Source organism: Balaenoptera physalus (assembly GCF_965194825.1).
Source record: "Balaenoptera physalus genome assembly, chromosome: 1".
Taxonomy (NCBI): Eukaryota; Metazoa; Chordata; class Mammalia; order Artiodactyla; family Balaenopteridae; genus Balaenoptera; species Balaenoptera physalus.
Genome location: NC_138882.1, coordinates 8,544,410 through 8,566,297, shown reverse-complemented (window position 1 = coordinate 8,566,297; position 21,888 = coordinate 8,544,410). Strand labels below are relative to the sequence as shown.

General features: G+C 33.2%; 1 long non-coding RNA gene across 1 annotated transcript in view; it reads left to right on the top strand.

The window, feature by feature from the left end:
* The first annotated feature begins 551 nt into the window (after positions 1–551).
* The window catches only part of LOC309644625, a 35,027-nt gene continuing 13,690 nt past the window's right edge, over positions 552–21,888 (top strand). The window contains exon 1 of the long non-coding RNA XR_014254525.1: positions 552–20,034. This is a non-coding gene — a long non-coding RNA (uncharacterized lncRNA). The remainder of the gene's footprint in view (positions 20,035–21,888) is intronic.

Below are 21,888 nucleotides of genomic sequence, written 5' to 3'. Positions count from 1 at the left end.
GCCGCAGATTACAGTTTATCATTTAAATGGTGGTTAGTAATTTGAGGCACCAAAATGAATGTTGTGCTCCTCCCACTTGTCTAAGTATCAGTTTGACTGTCTTTTATCTTGTAGGGTTATGAGAAACACCTTGTAATGTACAAAATAAAATGACAGTTCCTCATATGTTTTTATAAGCAGATGTGTGTTACAAATGCTCTCTTAATATGTCCTAGCATTCCTGAAATGGTTAAATATACAAATACTTATAGCTATTTTGAATTTGAAAAAATCATTTAAACATTGGACTGAAATCAGGCAAGTTAAGAATAGAGTGATCAGCCATCTAAGGTTGAAGAAGAAAACAGGAAGAAAGTAATTTAGGGATGTGGTTCAACCTTGGAGAAGAAAGTCATGCCAGGGAAATCACAGGGATGTTTTTGAATGGTTGGAGTGGAAAGGGTTGCCTTATTTTTTTAATTTTATTTTTTAATAAAAATTGTGTGTACTTTAGGTGTACAACATGATAATTTGAGATAGATATATATATATATATATATATATATATATATATATATATATATATATATACACATACATACACACACATAGTAAAATAATTACTACAGTCAAGCTAACATACTATCTCCTCACCACAGTTACCATTTTTGTGTGTGTTTATGTGTGATAAGAACACCCAAAATCTACTCTCTTAGCAAACTTCCAGTATTCAATACAGTATTAGTAACAATAGTCACCATGTTGTACATTAGATCTCTAGACTTATTTATCCTAAATAACTGCGCTTGTACCCTTTGACACTTTCCTCATGTCCCCAACCTCCCTGCTCCTGGTAACCACCATTCTACTCTCTGATTCTGTGTATTTGCCTTTTTTGATTCCACATACAAGTGAGATCATGCAGTTTTTTTCTTTCTATATCTGGCTTATTTTATTTAGCATAATTTCCTCAGGACCATACATGTTGTCACAAATGGCAAGATAGCCTTCTTTTTTAAGACTAAATAATATTATATACATATATATTTAATTTAATGTAGCATTTTATAGCATACTATATAGAAAAATATTTTCTTTATCCATTCGTCCATTGACAGACATTTAGGTTGTTTCCACATCTTAGCTATTGTGAGCGATGCTATAGTGAACATAGGAACACAGATATCTCTTCAGAGTACTGATTTCATGTCATTTGATGATACCCAGAAGGATTATTGGGTCACATGGCCGTTCTATTTTTAGTTCTTTGAGTAATCTCCATATTGATTTACCTAGTCACTCTAACAATTTACACTCCCCCACCAACAATGTACAGAAATTCTCTTTTGTTCACATCCTTGCCAACACTTCTCTCTTGTCTTTTCTGAGATGGAGTTGAAAATCAAAACTAAGTCTTTCAGTCTAAGATCTCTATCTGTCAACTAGCCATACTGATTTTAGAAACAAAACTCCAGTATATAACAGATATAAACATTATCTTTCTTTGACAGCAAGACCAACTTAAATTTTATACTTACTTATTTACCATAAAAGATGTGTCGATGTAATGAGATTGTGAAACTGCCTTTGCTATAAATCAGCAGTGAGCTGTGCACTTTAAGCTAAAAAGAAATCAGAATCCAGCTAATCAGTCTTTCTTGTCTAGTGTTTCTTTTTGTGAACTAGTTGAATTTTGGCCTGTGTGTGCGTGTGTGCGTGCGTATGTGTGTGAATTTGAAGGCTTCTCTAATTTAATGACTTCTGAAGAATTTTAAATTGCACAGAATTTCAGTAAGGATTCTAGGATATCTATGACCCTCACAGTTCATTTCCACAGATGGGTTGCTTAAAAATTAAAAGTTCATCAATCATAGACTGCTTATGCCAAAGCATGAATGGCAAATGTGAGTATGGTTGCACAAGGTAAACATATATTGAACAAAAAGAAATTTTAAAATTTGACCTCTTGACTTCTGAGTCTAAATTAATACAGAGAACCCTGTTCAGTGGGAAACAGAAACACAACTTAAAAATATAAAACAAGGAAACTTATATTCATGGAATGGCAAAGGGAAGCCACAGTTTACTACATAAATAATGTGTACTTCATAAATTTGCTACGTGGGCTAACATTATTTCATATCTTGACACAGTTTTCTGTGGTCACGTGGATCACATGTGAGATAAATATTTGTTGACATTGTAAGAAACTATTTCCTCATATTATTCGTTTTTACAGTGCAGAATTCACTTGTGGGCAATCACAGGGACTATTTTTCATAAACTCCTAAACTCTATCACTTTTATCTGCAAACACTTCATGAGTTCCAATATAATATTGTAGAAGAGAAACAACTTAGCTTTTCAAAAACTGGAAATTCTTATGTGAACAGAATCCTTTATCTCTGCTTAGTCTACAGGGAAGTGTTACAATGATGAATGACTTTCAATTCCCCTACTTTCCTCTCCTTAGCATTACAAATTTTCATTCTGTACCCAACTCTCCTGTCTAACGAATTGCAATTCTCAGATTGAAAAGTCCCATTATAGGGGTGTCTGAATCTTCCTGTCAGTAGTAAATCAGAGCAAGTTTAGTCTGTTTATAATTTCTGTCATTTTCTAGCTTGTACAGTGCATTATTGTAGCTAATATTCTGACTTAAATAACGTTCATATCGTCTTCATTGAAAAGTTGCCTCACATTAAATGATGACTCTCTCATTACAAATACGGAAAAATTGCCTTTTGTGAAGTGATATGTCTTCAAGGACTAGGATCTAAGAATCTAAACTCCTGAATTTCACTCTCTGAACTTTAATGTAAATTTAAAGTGGCTCTCTTTTAGCCAATGGTATATCAAATCCCAGACAAGGCAGATTCATTTTGCCAAGTTAAAACATAGACGGAACAAATTTTGTCCCTCCTTTAATTTTACATAAAAATCAAATAATGAGGGAGAATAGATGTGTCCTCTTCCCCCCTTAAAACGAAACAAACTAAAACTGAATATAATGATTTTAAAAAGACAGACAAAAAGTATCATCCTGGTAACTTTAAAAATATATATTTTTTACATATTGGATTCATCAATTTTCAGCCTCTCCCTCTGAAATCAACAAAGTAAATTTGTTGAGTCAGTGGGGAGCCTGACAACCAAAAGTTCTGCTTGATGTGCTGGCAACAGAATGTATATCTCAGGAAGTGGTCCTATGTATTTCCTTTTTGGAAAATAGCTTGCATAGAAATGAAGAGACTGGCAACTCTTAAGTACACAGTTTCCTCCCAGCCTGAGAAAGGAGGTTCAATTTCCCACTTGATACCTGGACCCTGCGAGAAGGAAAGAAGCCATGAATAGCTCAAGTGATCCACCTAAGGTAGTAATGAATCTCTAGCAGGAATAACATATTTCCTGCAGAGCTGTGGGTTTAGCTCCCAGCAAATAGAAAAAGCTGAGAAAACATATGCATATGCAGAGAATAAATTGTATCAAGTATCAGCAAAATGAAGAAACGCTGTCCCTACAATTCAAGGTTGCGTCACCTTCATGGATTATACCTGGTCTGAGCAGAATTTCCTTCATCCTGTAACCTCTTTCCTCACCAACTTTCAGTTGAAATAATTTGAAAACAGCAGAATGTAGAATATTCAGGAAGAAAACACATTATTTTGGAGCAAGACTTCATGAAGTCAGCTAGATGTACAACAAAGCATAGAAGAAAAGGAAGATGGTAATTGTGAGACAAGTCTTTCTCTATATTTGTGATAAAACTGTAGCGAGAAGACATATAATAACAGTGATGCTAAGAAATGCAAGTTATATTTTGGGTGATTTAGTGATACATACGTATGTCTCAGATATCAGTGTTCCAGAACAGAGCCAAGAGTGGCCTCTACAGCACACCAAACGCCAGCTCAGCAGTGCCTTATAATGCAACCTGACCCCTTGTCTCGATCACTGTGACAACAGCACAAGGTAGGGGAGAATGTTCACCTTTCTTTGCAGGTGACAAGTGTCTCTGGAATAGGATTTATAAGACCAAGAGTTGGATGTACTTTTGTGCAGATTGATTAATGTGGTTGTAACCACAGCCTGCCCTGAGATGTTAAGCCTATTTCCATTATTCTACTTCCAGGATAGGAAAATGGATTTTTTTTAATTGACTTTAATAGGTTGGAAATAAGCATTTTATGAATAAGAACATTTCAGTTTGTAAGGGAAGGACTTGCAAGGGATCACAGTGTTTCAGAGTCATTTATAATTAAATAAGTACTAATAATAAAAAGATGAGTTTTAAAATTGAATAATAAAAATATTTACAAAATAACTTCACATGGTAAGTTTTTTCTTTTCCCCCAAGAAGTCTTAATTTATTATTACACACATAAAAACTGAACAAGTACTATAGCTCAGGCTCTGGACTGGGTTCACATCCTGGCCTCTTCATTAACTCTGGGAAAGCACTGAATGTCTGTATTTTTCTTGCTTTTCTCATCTATAAATGTAGATCATAATAGTTCCTCATTCATGGGTTTGTTGGGAGTATTAGTTGCATTAGCACATGTAAGCCATTCAATTAAAGTTAGCAAATATAATCAACATTGCCATCACTAATAGCTTTTTGTAAAAATTATAATGTCCTCAAAATGCTCAACACAGAATACTATGTAAATACAAACAAATAAAGGCCGATAGTCTATATGCATATCCATCATATTATTTTAATTATTTTAACATGCAAATGCATAGAAAAATAAACAATTGCTTTACCCTAGGAGAAGAGATCTAGGGGGATCACCACAGACTAGACTAGATTCGTGTTTTGGTGAGATTATTCTGGCTGTGGTCTGGAAAATGGATTAGTAGGGGTCAAATGTAGAGGGAGAAAGACCAGTATATGAGGAAATAAAGTAGTTCAGGTCAAAGTTATTTAAAAATTGAATTAGGATAATGATGGTAATAAAAATAGAGAATAACTGTAAGTCTGAGAGAGTATTTTGGAGGTACAGTTGATGGGTTCAGGAGCAGATTGGGTGTGAAGCATGAGGTCAAGAACAAGTCTTGGTTTCTGGCCTGCAGAATGGTGGAGTGATGGGCCATTTCCAGAGATATTGAATATTGGAAGATAGACAGGTTTGGTGGGAAAAATCATAAGAAAACTTGAAGTTTGCTGAGATTGAGCTAACTTTGTACATTCAAAGGGTAGTTATGAGTAGAGTTCCTTGTTCTATCCGCACATCTGATTATTTTTTCAAGTATTGTGTAAACTTAAATATAAGAAAATATTATTTTCAATCAATGCATTGTAATACATAGATTTCAAGAAAATCGTATTATCTACAGATTATTAGGACCATGAACTCCTAATAATCTCTTTCTAAAATTCTGAGCATTATGATTTTTTGCCTCCCTGGAAATGTATTTGCAGGATTAGGCTTCTTTCAGGTAATCCTACTTAGTAATATATTGGCTTCTTTAATATGAGTCTATACCATTAAAATAATCTATTAATTTAATGAGTTATTGAAGTAAAATTCTCCATGCTTTGTAAGCCGTATAAGAAAAAAAACTGTATGAGAAAAATATTCCTCTTGCATTTATACAATTATTAATATATGCCTTCAATTAATTTGCAATATTTGTGGTGGGAAATAGTGACAACTAAACAAACCAACAAATGAGAATGTACAGCTGCCTTGGTTAAGTAAATGAAATCTATTCTTGAAAAAGAAAGTCATTTTAGAAAGAGCTTTTAAAAATTAGCCTTTGTGCCCTTTCTTTTGGTCTCTCACGAACATGCTACAGACCTTTCTTCAACATCCATTAAATGCTGGGTCCTCTGCTGGGCACTAGAGTCACACACACAAACACACACACACACAAAATACATGATATAATCTCTGCCCTTAAGCATATAACAGTTCAGGGAGAAAAATTAGAGTTGGTCACAGAGGCACTAATTTAAAGCCATTACAAATTCTGCAACAGAGATGCAGAGAGCCAGAAGGATAAATGAAGAAACACATTTCCTTTATGACTTGGTAGCTTTTTAAAGTTGCATTTTTACTTTTCTGCGTTCAATGTCTTTATGAACTTTTCCATCACTTCAAAGAACTTGAAGTTCCAGGACTATTCCAGTGTCACTGTGAAATTCCTCCCATGTACTCTGCTTTTATTACTAGTGTCTGCCAGTAGGTGATTAATGATTGTTATTAAGTATAGTTACTGTGGCCAGGCTTTTCATGCATAAACAAGAAAGGAGGAAACAGGAATATTACTATTTAAAATGTTCACCAGCTCCTTTTTATAAATTAAAACACATATATATTTTATATGACACAAATTATTTAGCATAAGTTTCTACATATACTAAGTAAAATGTATATTATAAAGTTAAAAAGTAGCAAATAATTTTCAGAAAAAATTATATACCTTGTTACTAATTTATACTGGGATCAATTGTTTCTCTAGTTATTCAGATTTCTCTCTTGAATCTTCAGGCTTCCCCAGAATACATTTTGTGTGTTTTATTTTTGCTTTTTAAATGGTTAGTTCATCATTCAAGATTCATTTATTAAACATTTTAGAAATAATGTATTATGTGTAGGACATTGCATGTCCTTTCTGTTTGAATCTCTTTATTATTCACTGTATTCTTCCAGGAAATAGTATCTTGGTACTGGTTAAATGTTAAGTTCTTCTATTCTAAGCTGCCTGTTGAAGGACAAATAGTTCAAGTTAGTTTGTGCCCCATTACCTCTTACATCCCTCAGCTGATACCATTTCCTTAACTCTTTCTCAGTGGGCTGAACCCGTACACTTCAAACTTTGATGTGCTATGTGTTAAAATTATGTAAGATTCTTGTTAAAATCCAGAATACTGGAACCCATCCTCCAAGTTCTCATCCGTTAAAGTTGGGTGTGGCCCCAGGAGCGTGATACACTACAGTTGATTTTTGATGCAGGTGATTTGCATGATGCAGACCATACTTTAAGAAATACTGCGATAAGCTAAGAACAGTTATGTGTGAATTTATTATTAATGAAGCAAATTATTTTCATATCATTATTTTTAAATTCACATGAAGTACTAAAACTATGGTAGGCAAAATAGTGGCCTGCTGAAAGATGCTCACATCCTATCCCCTTGTGAGTATGTTAATTTACATGGAAAGGGCGAATAAAGGCTGCTAACCACCTGACTTTAAAATAAGAACAGTAGCTCGGATTACCCAGGTGGAGCCAATGTATCACAAGGGCCCTTAAAAGTGGAAGAGGGAGGCCGAATGGGAGAGTTAGAAGGAATTACAACCGCAGAAGGATGGTTGGAGGGATACAACATGGTTGGCTTTGAAGATGTAGGAAGGGGGCCATGAGTCAAGGAAGGTGGGTGGCCTGTAGAAGCTGGAAAAGGCAAGGAAACAGGATCCTTCCCTAGAACCTCCGGGAGGAATACAACCCTGCCAACCTCTTAATTTTACTCCACTGGGATGTGTGTTGGACTTCTAAACCACAGACGTAGAAGGTAAGAAGTTTGTGTTGTTTCAGGTCCCTAAATTTGTGGTAATTTGTTACAGTAGTGATAGAAAACCAGTGCAAATACGTGGCAAGAGTTTTTGAAAAATCAGTAACAAGCCATGAGAATCAACAGTCTCCTCCCCAGTGTTTCCCTATTTCCAGCTCTACTACTAGAGTTAACTCGTTTGTAATCAGTTTTCTCTTCAGTGTTACTGGTGTTCATTTTCAAAGGTGTAAATATTGTCCTTATGCTTCTATTTTCTGATTTGCCTAATTGAGGTAATATCTATCAATCTCTCACTAAAAATGATAAGGCTTGAAAGATAAACACCTCCAGCTTCCATGATCTCTTCTGAGAAACAAAAAGCTTGATAATTCATTCTTTGTTTGGATTTATGTCTTATCACATTAAATTCAATAAGTATCACTAATCACTTCTTTTTTCTAATCTTTATTGGAGTATAATTGCTTTACAATGGTGTGTTAGTTTCTGCTGTATAACAAAGTGAGTCAGCTATACATATACATATATCCCCATATCCCCTCCCTCTTGAGCCTCCCTCCCACCCTCCCTATCCCACCCTACTAGGTGGACGCAAAACACCCAGCTGATCTCCATGTGCTATGTGTTAACACCCCAATATAACACACCACTTTTTCCCATCCTTCTCACTTCAACCTTCTGTCAAATTTAACACTATATTTGTAGTATCTAAGTTGTAAACATTTTCGTTATTTGGTAGAGCTTGAATTATGTTATGTTCCGTATATAGATAAATTGTAAATATTAACCACAGAATAATCGGAATTTATATTGTGAAGAGCATTTAAACACTGTTTCTTATAAGTAAATTAGTTCCTTCTTTTTTCTAATTTGTATTTTTTCCTAATAAAATTTAATAGTTTTAAATCATTATTATCTGCCCTGAAAAACTTAGTGTCTGTAATATACATTATAATATATTTATATATTTATATTGTATAGATAGATGTAGATATGACATGTATGACAAAAATAGCACAAAGTGTCAGAAGGTAAATGGAAATAGACTTTCATGAGGTACTTATATTTCAAATTACTGGGTAAAAATTAACTCTAAAGTAGACTAAATTAGGGATGAGTATCCTAACACCTAGTAGGGGGAAAATGATGCAAAAGGGGTAGGTAATTTTCCAACAGAGGAAATAGAGTAATGAAGAATATTCATTTAAAACAGTCAAGGTGACATGGCCCCGCCATGTTGAATTGCAGTGTCTCCACAGCACTTCTGTGACCTGAGGTATCGGGCATAGGTTTTTGCTCAAGGATCTTTGCTTTGAAGACGGGGGCAAGACCTCCCCGTACATGGCACCCTATGAGCAAATGAAACTGGACTAAGCACAAAGGAGAAGAAACAAAAGAAAAGGGCTCAGTAAAATTGGCCTACCTATAGAGCTCATATTCTCTTCTTCCCACTGGTGTCTGTCTGCGGTACTGCAGTATCTGGTGCTACCAGATAAAGCAAAATTAAGACCACCAGATTAATAAAACATTAATTACTAAGAGTTTTTTGTGCACATAAAAGCAGCTTGCTGACTGGGAGCACTAAACCAACAGTGGTATGAGTCTCAGAGGTAGATTGTTATAGATCAGCTTATATAGTGAGAATGCAGAGGCTGCTTATTCTTTATAATGACTGGTTGTAGAATAGAGTTTTCATAATGATAGGGAATTGGTTAAAAATGTTACCTCATGCCAATCTTGGAGAAGAGCTTAAGTTTTTTTTATGATTTTCAGAGGCATTTATACGAAGCAACTTAAGTTTCACTTATTTTGCAAAATAAGCTAAATTAACTTTCTTATATGGCATAATTGGTCTTGTCTGCTCAGGGACTCTTCAAGTCTGGTCTTCATTTTGTATTTAATTTTAACATATAACATAAACTATATATGTGTGTAAAGGTATAGTATAAAAAATATATGTGTGTATTTATATACATAATTCTACAGAGAAAGAGGGAATGGGGCAAAATATAAATAATTCTGGTTAAAGGGTATGCAGGAGTTCCTTGCACTATCTTGTACTTTTCTTAAGACTTGCAATTATATCAAAATTAAAAGTGGACATCAGGAATGGTAAAATAACAGAAAGTGCCAGATTGTCAAATCAGACACACCAGAAGCAGAAATGTTACCAATTCCAAGCCTTCTAATAATTTTATATATATGAGTAATTTCAAGGCAAATGGAAAGCACAAAGGAGTTCAGGATTTCAGTGCCACCTCCCAGGTCCTTTCTTGCCTTATGTGAATGGTTTCTGGCCTGGATTTAACATCTGAAGTCACTGAGTGAGACAGGTAGTCCCTGCTACACAAAAGGGGTCTAGCTCAGTCATAAGACACCTCCATTGTTTACTCTAATAATTACATCACTTACATGAAAATTTCAGGGATCCATGCCCCATAAATCCATAGTTACTGGGTTGGTTTAACATAATCTAACCTAGACAGACCAGATAATGACTCTCCACTAGGAAATAACATTATATGTTTTCCAGGAGGTGTATCGTTAGCATCTTATAAGGGGATTTGACTATATCATCTTTCTTATTTTCTCTGGCTGTCCCTGATAAAGGGAGAGAATGGATTACAGAATGACTCCTAATCCTTTTGTTCCCAACTGGAACGCAAATGGGGGAGTGCTAACTTATCTCTAAGAACAAGTAATTCTATATTAATGAAATTAATCAAGATTAGAGATATTCATAGAAAGCTTCTTAACTGATTTTATGAAGTGGTATTTTACATGAAACCAAATTTTAACAAAAGCATTGCACACACACAAAGAAAAAGCTAAATAAATATGTGAATACCTGTATATGCATGCATATGTTTAAGTGTGTATATGTGTGTTTATACAGCATTCTGACATATGTAAGGATTGATTAATTTTGATTTTTTTTTTTTGGAAAATAAATGTAGAGGAAATTATCAGTCTGCGTTCAGAATTTTCCTACAGAATATTGATAAGTAGATCTTGCTTCTTAAAAAAAAGGAGGATTCTGAATATTAACTATATTTTAGGTTTAAGTATAAACATGTTTTGTTTTAAATGCATCTGTTCATAAGGATTGTTTTGTCCCTGATATTCAATTTAGTATTATCGTTTATCAAATAAGTTTAGGAACTTACACACAAAAAGATTAAGCTCCTGAATTTTTAAGTAGATCATAAGACAAAATAAGTTAATGAGAAATAAATCCACTCCTGAGTCTAAATTGTGCAGAAAATCTTTCAAGAAGTTGATCACTGTATCAAATACTGCAGTGAAGTTAAGATGAGAACTAAGAATGACTATTGAATTCGGCAACGTATTGCTGACCTAGACAAAACAGCTTTAGCCATCTATGGAGAAAAATACATATTTCTGTGGGTCCAAAGGTGAATGGATCAGAAAAAGGAAAAACTTTTAGTAAAGGCCTTCAGTGTTTCTCTATAAAGAGAACCAGAGCAGCAAATGGAAGAACACATGGATTTATATAATTTTATTTAAAAATGGGAGATGCCTTACTGTATTTGTATTCTGATAGGAAGGATCCAGTAGAAAAGAAAAGAATTTCATAATGTAGGAAAGAGTGGAATTAATTGGAGGATCATCATTTTTGAGTAAGTTGAGGGATGGAATCTAGTAGAGAAATGAAGAAGAAAAGTGAGCAGCAGAAAGAATTCACCCATTGTTACTGTAGGGAAAACAGAATATGGGAGTAGGGCTTATATGGGAATATTTTGTGATAAAATGATACTGTGTACGCCTACTGACAAATAATAAAAAGTTTTGTTTTGTTTTTCAGTGAAATAGAAGCCAAGATTTTTTTTGTTGTTCATAGCAGTTTTATGAGTAATAGCAAAAAAACAGCCTAGCCCAGGAGAGTAGAGAAATAAACTGTGGAACAACGGAATACTACTCAGCAATAAAGAGAAAAGAATTGCTGATAAATGCAACAGTGTAGGTGAACCAAGATTTTTAACTGAGGGTTGGGACTGGGAGTCTTGAGGTTTTGAGAAGAGAAGGTGGGAGTAGACTAGGTATGAGAAAACACTCAGCAAAGTGTAGATAGTCAGGCAGGACTCTGGCCGACAGTAGGTTTGTGGTTATAGAGACAATTGAGATGAGATCAACTGAGATGCAACAGACCTTGCCTGATTCATCTCTATATACCCAGGATCCATCATGGAGCCTGGCATAAGGCAAACATAATATTTTCTTGGAATGAAATAAACATATTTATCACATTGACAGATGCTGATAAAAAATTTAAAAAATATACATTCTAATTAAAAGTAATGAAATATTCAAATAAACTTAAAACAGAATAAAGTTACCTCAGTATTATAAAGAGTATTCAAAGAAAATAGCAAAAAATCTTATAAAATGCTAGAAGTTATATTTTTTGAGTGTGGATCCCAGTTATGACAACCACCCCATCGAGGTGGAATCTATCTTCCTTCCCTTGAATATAAATGAGCTTTTGATTGGTCAGCAAATGGAGTATTTTGGAAATGATGAACTCTGGCTTTCATGGCTAGGTCATGAAAGGTATTAAAGTTTCTGCCTTGCTGTCTGGAATATTCACTCTTGAAGCTTCAGGTGTCAAGTAAGCAAGCTAAGTGCTCTGAGGACGTGATACCTAGAGGAAGCCCAAACCAGCCTTGTCAGAGATGACAAGGAGGGCTATAAGAAAAGATAGTGAAAACTGGCCAGCCCCCATCTAACTGATACCCCTCCCACCCCCATCCAGCTCCTGTCAGCCAACATCTGACTACAGCTACACTGGAGACCCCAAGCGAGAAATACCTAGCCAAGGCCTTCTTGAATTCCCGACCCATAGAGATTGTGAGAAGTAATTAAATGATTTTTTTAAGGTTTAAGCCACTAACTTTTGGGGTGATTAGTTATGGAGCAATAAATAAACAACAAAATTATAGTCAGGAATGACAGGATTTTTATTTTTTACTTTTTGATATGTCTCTTGTTTTTTTTTTTATTTTTATTTCATTATGGAGTAGAGTAGATTAACAATGTTGTGTTAGTTTCAGGTGTACAGCAAAGTGATTCAGTTATACATATATGAGTATCTATTCTTTTTCAAATTATTTTCCCATTTAGGTTATCACAGAATGTTGAGCAGAGTTCCCTGAGCTATACAGTAGGTCCTTGTTGGTTATCCGTTTTAAATATAGTAGCGTGTACATGTCAGCCCCAAACTCCCGATCTATCCCTCCTCCCCACCCTTTCCTCCTGGTAACCACAAGTTCAGTCTCTAAGTCTGTGAGTGTTTCTGTTTCATAAATAAGTTAATTTGTATCAGTTTATTTTAGATTCCTCATATAAGCCATATCATATGACACTTGTCTTTCTCTGTCTGACTTACTTCACTTAGTATAATAATCTCCAGGTCCATCCATGTTGCTACAAATGACAATGTTTTTAAATCTTATTGGATACTGTTCTCTCATTTAAAAATCAGAGAAGGTCATATATATATATATGTAGAGAGAGAGACAGTGAAAGACAGAGAAGATATGAGTTTAAAAATAAACTTATCATTGCCTTCAGAAGTTATGGCATTTTTACCTAGAAAATCCAAAAAAAAGAAACCAAAAAGAAAACTAATAAAACTAAAAAAAGTATTGTGACCTGATAAAAGAAACTAGGTAAATGCATATAAATCAGTTTTATTTTTCATAACTGAAAAACCTCATGGCAAAGTATAATGAGAAAAATACTTTGTTAAAATAACACAATTAACAATATTTAGGAATAAATTAAAAACAAATATCTAGGAATTATATTAAGGTAATGTTAAAATATTAATGGAGACATAAAATAAGACCTAAATCAATGGAGAAATATATCTTTCTAAACTTGAAGCTCTGAAATTCTGAAGATTTCATCCTTAACAAATTAATATGTCAAAGTTAATGTAATTTTTCAATGTAAATTGATAAAGTGGTAATAGAATTCATTTGGGTGAATAAACACACAGAATAGATCAAAAGTATTCTTTTAAAAGTATAATAATGTAGATAGGCTTTCCTAACAAAATTGAAATCAGGATGCTATATCTTAAAGTAAGAATTGATAAAAATACATTTGATTTTTAGGTCCTAATTTTTAGGTCCTAATCCTATGAAGCTACAGGCATAACAATTCTATTTTTGGAAAATGCATGTTTTTAATAAGCAGTCAGTAAGATTAAATGTCAGTTTGTTGAGAGCCATCAAAACCCATTACATTTCACTGAAAAGTCATACACATAATGATCAAGGCTTTAAAAATTTCAGACTGACCTTTCACAGAGTGCCTAAGGCTGATCTAAGGTACTGTCCTAGGCATTCATGAACCTTCATTGGCCATTGTTAGAAAATGCTGAATGAATGGAGAAGGGCGACTGGTATTCACATGTTGGTGTTCGTCAATATTAAATGACTGGCATAGAGAAACAAGAAGCTTTGAAAATACTGTTTGATGTTGAGAAAGCTTCCTATCGTGGAACTATGTTCAGTTAAATTATTTGAATGCAGCGTAATAAACATGTCTTCATATTGATAGGAGTTTTGTTTCTGTTTGAGGTAAAAATTCAACTTGTTATTTCTTTATAATGGAGTATATTGAAAAAAGAAAAATCAGAAATTCTTGTCACACAAAAATTTCCAGCCTTCTCAAATACTACCTTCTATTTTTTTTGCCTCATAAATGTTTGGAAAGGAATTTATGACTTCAACTCCTGTGAAGTCGCATTTATGATGATCCTCCTGAGACTATTTTATTTGATGCCTCATAAATGTCAGTGGAATGTTTATTTTTAAAACATGGGTTTTAAAAGTTAACACTGCATTTTTATTCAATTTAATCTTTCTTTCATTTTATGATGAAGAATTTGCATTGCCAATGACTTAACATCACAATGTATTAATGATAGGCATGAAAAAAGTTATATAGACCTTTCAGAAATTGTCAGTTGAGTTACATTTTGATCCATAAGGTATTGGCATGTGAAGTATTCATAATAGCAGTATTATATTTTGTGATCCATAAAGGCAGGTAAATCATTACAGGTACACACTGTAGAAAAGAAACTCATTTTTTAGTAGATACTTATTTTTATGCCAAAATTTGGGTCAGTTTTGAATGGAAAAAATAAGAATTAATTGTATTTGAAACTCATGTTGATGGTATCATATTAGTATAAAATTCTACTGGTAAGTTAGTCCTCAACCCTTGTATAATAGAGAGGGTACTTACTCTGTACCTCCTTTGTGCCGTGCACTCTTCACTAGGGATGCACAAGTGACAATGACACAGCCTCTCATCTTTGCCTTCATAATCATTTATGTTAGTTTATAAAACAGATCTATATGCATTATGTCCAATAAATAGCATTCTAAGCAATCTGTTTTCTCCTACTTATTAATAAATATGTATATACATACATATACATTTATAATGTTCTAAAATATTTTATATATATAGTTATATATATTATATATAAAGTTCTAAAGAATTATGTGTGCAATATGTACAATATGTATATATATCATATAGATATGATCAAAAGTTACAATCTCATAGCAATTCCTTCAACAGTCATAAATTCCTGATTATTTAATGGGATTGTTATGGTTTCCAACTGATATAATATTAACTTATTTATTAATTTAATTAAATAATTGGTGAACTTATGGATAAAACAAAATGAAGTAATTTAACTCCATTGGCAAGATACATTATTTTATCCAAAGCATGAGAACTATTAGATTTCTTTTATTAAGTGTGGAAACTAGTTTTCAACTATCATTGATAGCAAATATTATGGCATTCTTTGAATACAGAATATCTGACAAAAGTCATTCTGAGTAAAGTTAAGCATTTCCAAAAACAGTAACTGATATAAAATTCATTTATGAAACAATAGCTTATTTATGAATCTACTAAGAACATTATAGGAAATGATAGGGCTATAAGAAATATTTTTAAATTATTCAAAGCATTAATGAAGAAAGAAAAGGAAGAGTACGAAGATACTAAGAAAAATCTAAGAAAAAAGATTTAGGAGTTAAAACAGAAAACATTAAAGCCAGAAGAGAATAACATTTCTATGCTCAGATATTTATGTAAAATGAATCACAATATTCAATATTACTAATGGAGAAAAATATTTTGAAAAACTAATACTGACATCTTTTAGGGCAAAAAAAATGAATATATTGATTTAAATTCCAGGTAAATATTATGGTTCCTTATTAGAAAAAGGGTTTTTATTACCATAAATCTTTCAGAATCTCTTTTTCCATATTTTAATATTCAAATGTTTTTTCTACAGAATTTAATACTTAAAACTGTATGTATGAAAGTTTACATTCATACAACATCCAGTTATTTACATTTGACTTCCCTAGTCTGTGATTCTCCAAGGGGACTAACAATGAAATCATTATGGGCTTTTAAAAATCGACATGTGGGATCTATCTCAGAAAAAATTAAATCAGAATATTTAGAGGTTTTGTTTTTAAAAGCTTCTCATTTGATGATCATGTTGAGCCAGAGCTGGGACACATAGCCATAGAAACTCTTCAGATTCATCCTGCCAACCAAACTCATGTCCTTCTAATATAACTTAGTTTTTTTCAGTAGCTCCTCCAACAGAGAGACCACTGTCTTCCATCTAGTTACGCAAGCCAGCCTGGAAATCATTCACCGTACTTTCCCTCTTTCATCTCCTGTATCAGATACATAATGAAATCAGTTTTACCTCCTAAATATTTTGTACATCTGACATTTATGTTTGTATATCTCTACCACTAACACGCTATCCACCCTCACTACTGACTACCACAAGTGTTTCCTTCCTACTCTCACTGTTCCACCTGTTACACTAATAATAATTTTCCACACTGTAGTCAAAGTAATTCTTTTAAGAAAAAAATAATAAAATACCTAACTATTATGTAACTGTTACCTATTATGTAACTTTCTTCCATAAGTGTCTATTAACATAAATTTCAAATGCATTATTACAAATGTACCGTTATTACAAGTAAGTCATATAACTTTCATACTGTGAAGCAACATGTTGATTCTTTTTTAGGAAATACAGTGATGCCTGTCTTACAATTATATGCACAGCTTTATGTATCAAAACATTCTCCTTAATAGAGAGTTGTAGTAGGCTACTAAATTATTCACTACTGAACCAAAATTAGTATCAAAATAATTTGTTGTATACAAGCACATACATATACTGGGTTTCTATGTATTTTAAGTGACTGGGTTTTTAAACAATTTTAACTATTTGTACAGTATTATAAATAATCATTTGATAAAAATGAAATTAATATGCATTACCATTTTGCTTGAAATTAATATTTTATACTGAAAATCCTCTTAGAATTCATGAAGACTTGACAGAACATAAATACTTTTAGATATATACTAAGTAGCTCTTATCTTTCTAGACATTTTTATAAGAAAGATACCTAATGCTAAATGTGATCTTTTAATTTAGCTGCTTTTATTATTATTTATTTTTAATAAATAATTCCTTAGTGATAAATATGCACTTACTCCATCTAAAATATATGCTTTCCACTCCACAGATAGTCATTTGCCCTTATCATCTTATAAGCCTCCTGGCTCTGGGATTTGGCAAAGGTAATTAAATATAAAGCAGAGGGTATTTTTGTGGAGAAAGCTCCTAATAATAGAGGTTAATTAGCTGCTTGAATGGCAATAGGGCTACAGTGGAAAACCACAAAGGAACACATGAGCAATTAAAAACAGAGCAAATACATTAGAATCCTAATGTATTTTATACACACCTAATTTTATAAACACCACACAGTGTTTTCTAGGATTTACAAATCTATTTTAAAAATACAACAGAATGCCACATTTTAAAAATGAGAATTGTATGTCTCATTTTACAGCTTAGTTTTATTTTTTCATTACAATAACATGTTCTCTTTTTACTCAGTATTATCTAGTAAATTTCTGTAGATTTTTGCTCTCTGCAATTTCATATCTTCTTGCTGTAAGTGCAAACCTCTTTATATTCTCTACTTAACAAAAGTTGCAAAAGGGTGACAAAACTTCTGTGACACCTATAATTATAGAATTCAAATTAGAATTTTTTAAAGTGACACTGCTTAACCTCTTTTCATACTTTCATTGTTTTATGTTACAGTTCATATTACAGCTGTACTACAACTTCTCTATATTTAATTGGAGGTTTTTCTGGCTTGAAACAAAAAAAAAATATCATTACAGAATATTGATAGATACTACATAACAAGAGGTTGAAAAGAGTTCATCATTCTACTTTCAACTTCTTAGGAATAATGGTTCTCATCTAAAAAGGAGGATAAAGACACAATCATTGATTGCCTTTTTATTCCAGGAACTCTGTTAAGCGTTTCCCTCAAGCGTTCTTGGGGAGACAGACTTGCACACCCAACACCTGGATGCCAAAAGTTATTGCCACCATTACGTAGGTTGTAAAACTGAGCATACCTTAAGATGAACCTCCTGTATATTGCCCGCATCAGGTGTGGTCAAGGAGGTTATTGGATAGGGAGGAACCCCCAGCCGCAGAGAACAATGGAAAAGAGAGTTCCCCCAGAAAGTAGAATCCAATCTAGTGAAAATCTTTCTTTTGCCAGAGCAAGTGTTCCCCTAGTATTTCCATCAGGATTTTATCACTGTAATGGACCCCAAAGTAGTGAAAACTATATCTCAATGGGAAAAAATGCCCTAAAATATTTCAATATTTCCCACTAATATTAGTGATTGATGAAGTTAGTTGAAGATATAAATTACCTAAGTGTGCTAATTTATTTAATTTCTTCTTCTTGTTCTTCTTTTTTTTTTTTTTTTCCTTTGGTAGATTCTGAAAGAACCCAACTTTTATTCCTTGAGCTATCTGACTATTTAATGAGAAAGTCCAAAATCTCCCAACTGACCCTTCATCTTCATTGTAGGATAAAAATCAGATTAGGAACTGAGTACTTTCTGTGAGAGCCTTGTTAAGGGTTATTCATGATTTTTTTAAGTGATTGTTACCCCGACACGGCATTGCCAAACTAAGGTCATAGATATCAAGCAATGTAGGGAACAGAGGTGTAGAAGGTTCAGGCCTCTTAAGAGTGAGTGATTATTTGCAGGAAGCGTTACTACAATCCCCAGATCCCTAATGGACCGTGAGATATTGTCTTAGGTGTCTCTCACCATGCTAAGCCCTTCATGAGCCACATAGATGCCAGCTTTGCTGTCCTAGGATCTATAGTACAGTACGATGAAGAATATGATTCTGTATGAGTATTAGACCCATGAACTATTAAGAAATTCTAGGTTTTACCCTTAAAAGAGCCCATATTTTTCAAGGAGCGTTTTGTGAAGTGTGGAGAGACAGTAACTCATCTTATCTGCATGCACCCTAACACCAAACTCAGTGAAAGAAGGTGATGTTGGCTTTACAAAAGGCCACACAAATTTCAATATTGACTGCATAGCAAGGGTCGTCAACAAGAACATAGATAATCTTTTCTGCCAGAATCACACACGGATAGTTGTAAATATTCCCTAGGATGAGGTCATGGAGGTTCAGGGTTGTAAAGATAAATAGGTCATACTGTTGAAAAATGCCTTGCCTTGTGTTTGGGGACAACCCTGACTCTAACTCAGGGGGTATGGAGTGCTTTTTGGAGACAGTAAATTTTTCACTGCAAATGTCAGTGGTCGGTTCATGTTGATGAGATTTGTCTTCTCTCTTGAAGAAAAGGAATCAGTCCTTAAGGAAATACAAATATATGATAAAGACTTTCAGAGAACAGAAATCAGGCTCGAACGTATCTTGTGATATATGCTCTGTTTTAAAAAATAGTCTATGAATAAAAAGATAGGGTTCCAATTTAATAATATGCACAAGATTTTACCCATGAGAGATTCCATTTTTGCGTAACTATCTTGTAGGTTAAAAGAAAAGGCAAATCTCAGAAAAAAAAAAAAAGAAAGAAAGAAACCCACGAATGGTGCCCATCCCAACAGCTAGCAACATGACACTGTCACTACCAGAGGCAGGGCTAAAAAAGTGAAGGACGTTACAATACGCTGTCTCCAATGTTAGGGAAGTGATAGAGGAAAAGGAGCAAAGACTCCTGGTATGTGAATTGAGTTCATCTACTTTTTGCCGACGTTTTCTGATAAGAATTACATGAATTTTTCATTAATGATTTTTTTTTTTTCCTTTTCACATCCCAAATCTAGACCCTGAGTCTTTGAGAAAGGCAAGAAAACTCTCAGATTCAACCCTGCTGAATTATATTTCCTCTTCTAAGATTTGGGCCCAAATCCAGATTTTTCAAACTATGATAGCCTTGTTTCCTTTTTTTTTCAGGAATCCACAAATCACACGTGAGCCCCCTGATACTTTCCTAACCTTGAACTAAGGCTCTTCTCTACATGAAGATTTTACCTACATTATTGGAGGAAAGAGATGGAGCTTGGTGAGTCATAATCACTTGGACCTTTCTAACACTTTATATTTTTGTCCTTGAACATTCAGGAGCTTCTTTTAAATCATAGCATCATAAACTTTCCTCCCAGTTAGCTGTCTGAGAGATTTTATTTTTCCATAAGTGGTTGTCTGAGCATAATAGATAGACATAATAGATATACTCACATACAGATAGATAGCAAATATATTACAGATTTTTTACATATGGACACATATGTTACGTGGTTTACATGACTTTTTATTATTTCTAGATCTGCACATATTTCAAATATAAATATATGGTTCATAGACTAAATACAATCTTGATACATAAAATATATGTTATAAAAAAGATTCTTCAAAACCTACTAAAAAGGAAAAAAGAGTATAAGTAGCCTTGTTTTAGACAGTTTACCAAAGATTTTTAGTAAATATTCTAATACTATAAAAACATTTATAAAGAAAACAATTTAATATTAATAAATTTGTTAAATGTGAAGTAAATGTTCAAATACATATAAAGTCCATGTAAATGAATCAAAATAAATAATAGAAAAAAGTAAATTTCAATATCTGATAACACAAATATGATTACAGATATATTGTTTTCATCCATACAATCAGATATTTCTTGATATTTCAAAGCTTAGCAAACTACTTGCCATAAGAATGTGATATGAATTAACAAAAAGAGTTTGTTTCTTTTGTATTGGTATATTCAGACTTGAGTGTTCAGAGGTGGCAAATAAAATATTAGATTTCCTCTTATTAGAATTGTGCTTTAGAATACCATATTATGAATTATTATGAAAGAAAGTAATGGCCTTGGTTGTTTTTTCATAGAAGGTATTAGGTAGAAAGATGGGACCTCTGCAAACAAAAATTCACTGGATTGGGAATCTCTGACCCTGGCCTGATAACAAGTAAAGATGGCTAATGCCTAAGAAGAAGATAGGTGCATTTTATAGTTCCACATATCTGTTTCTTAAAAGTATAGAGATAAATAGAACATATGGTTGATCCATGGTGAGGATAAATGGAATAGCAGTAGCTTATGAGATTATTTAGAGATCTCAAACATTGGCACCCATAAAATGGTCAAGTATCTTTGGAACACTAGCTGTCAATTAGGAGTTCTCCAGTTTCATTGAGTGAGAAAGAGGGAACAGTGTAATGCTTTCTGAGAAGTCTGCAGTATGGTGGCTGTTCTATGCAGTTTTTAAACGTTCTGATAAATGCTAGGTCATGAATTAATGATTACCTTATCCGAAATAACTGAAGACAATTTAAATAGATTCATTTCTCAACAGTGTAATGAGGCTTCTTCTGCTGGGAAAACACTGTAGCTTTTCTCTACAATATTTTTTTAAAAGGTTGTCTTGTACAAAAGTAAACACTGTTCGGAGCTCAGGACTTTAGATACAGAGGAAAAAAACTAAAATGAAAGAGGGAAAGATCATATAAGTGATCATTAAGGTTTTTACAACCTATTATGAAGTCTCATGGACAAAATAAGTTAAAACCGACAAGGAGTGAGACAGAAGAACAATTTTCTCTGATATTAAAACAGATTCATGTAATTAATTTTGAGGTCGTCTGTAAAAACTAATCAGAGATATGATTAACATTTGGTATTTTCTAATCACTTTTCAAACAGCTTCAATGAACATCTTAAAAGCTGTTTAGTTGTTGGTATAAAAAGTGGTGAATTAAAAAAATTAACATAAACATTTATTCAAATACCTATTTATTCATATAAAATGTGTCTTGGTCCTGGCAATTGGATTTTCAAAATCTCTCTTTTCACAAACAGTTCTATATAATTATTGTACTTCCTTAAACCAAGCAGTGTTAAGTAGTGAAT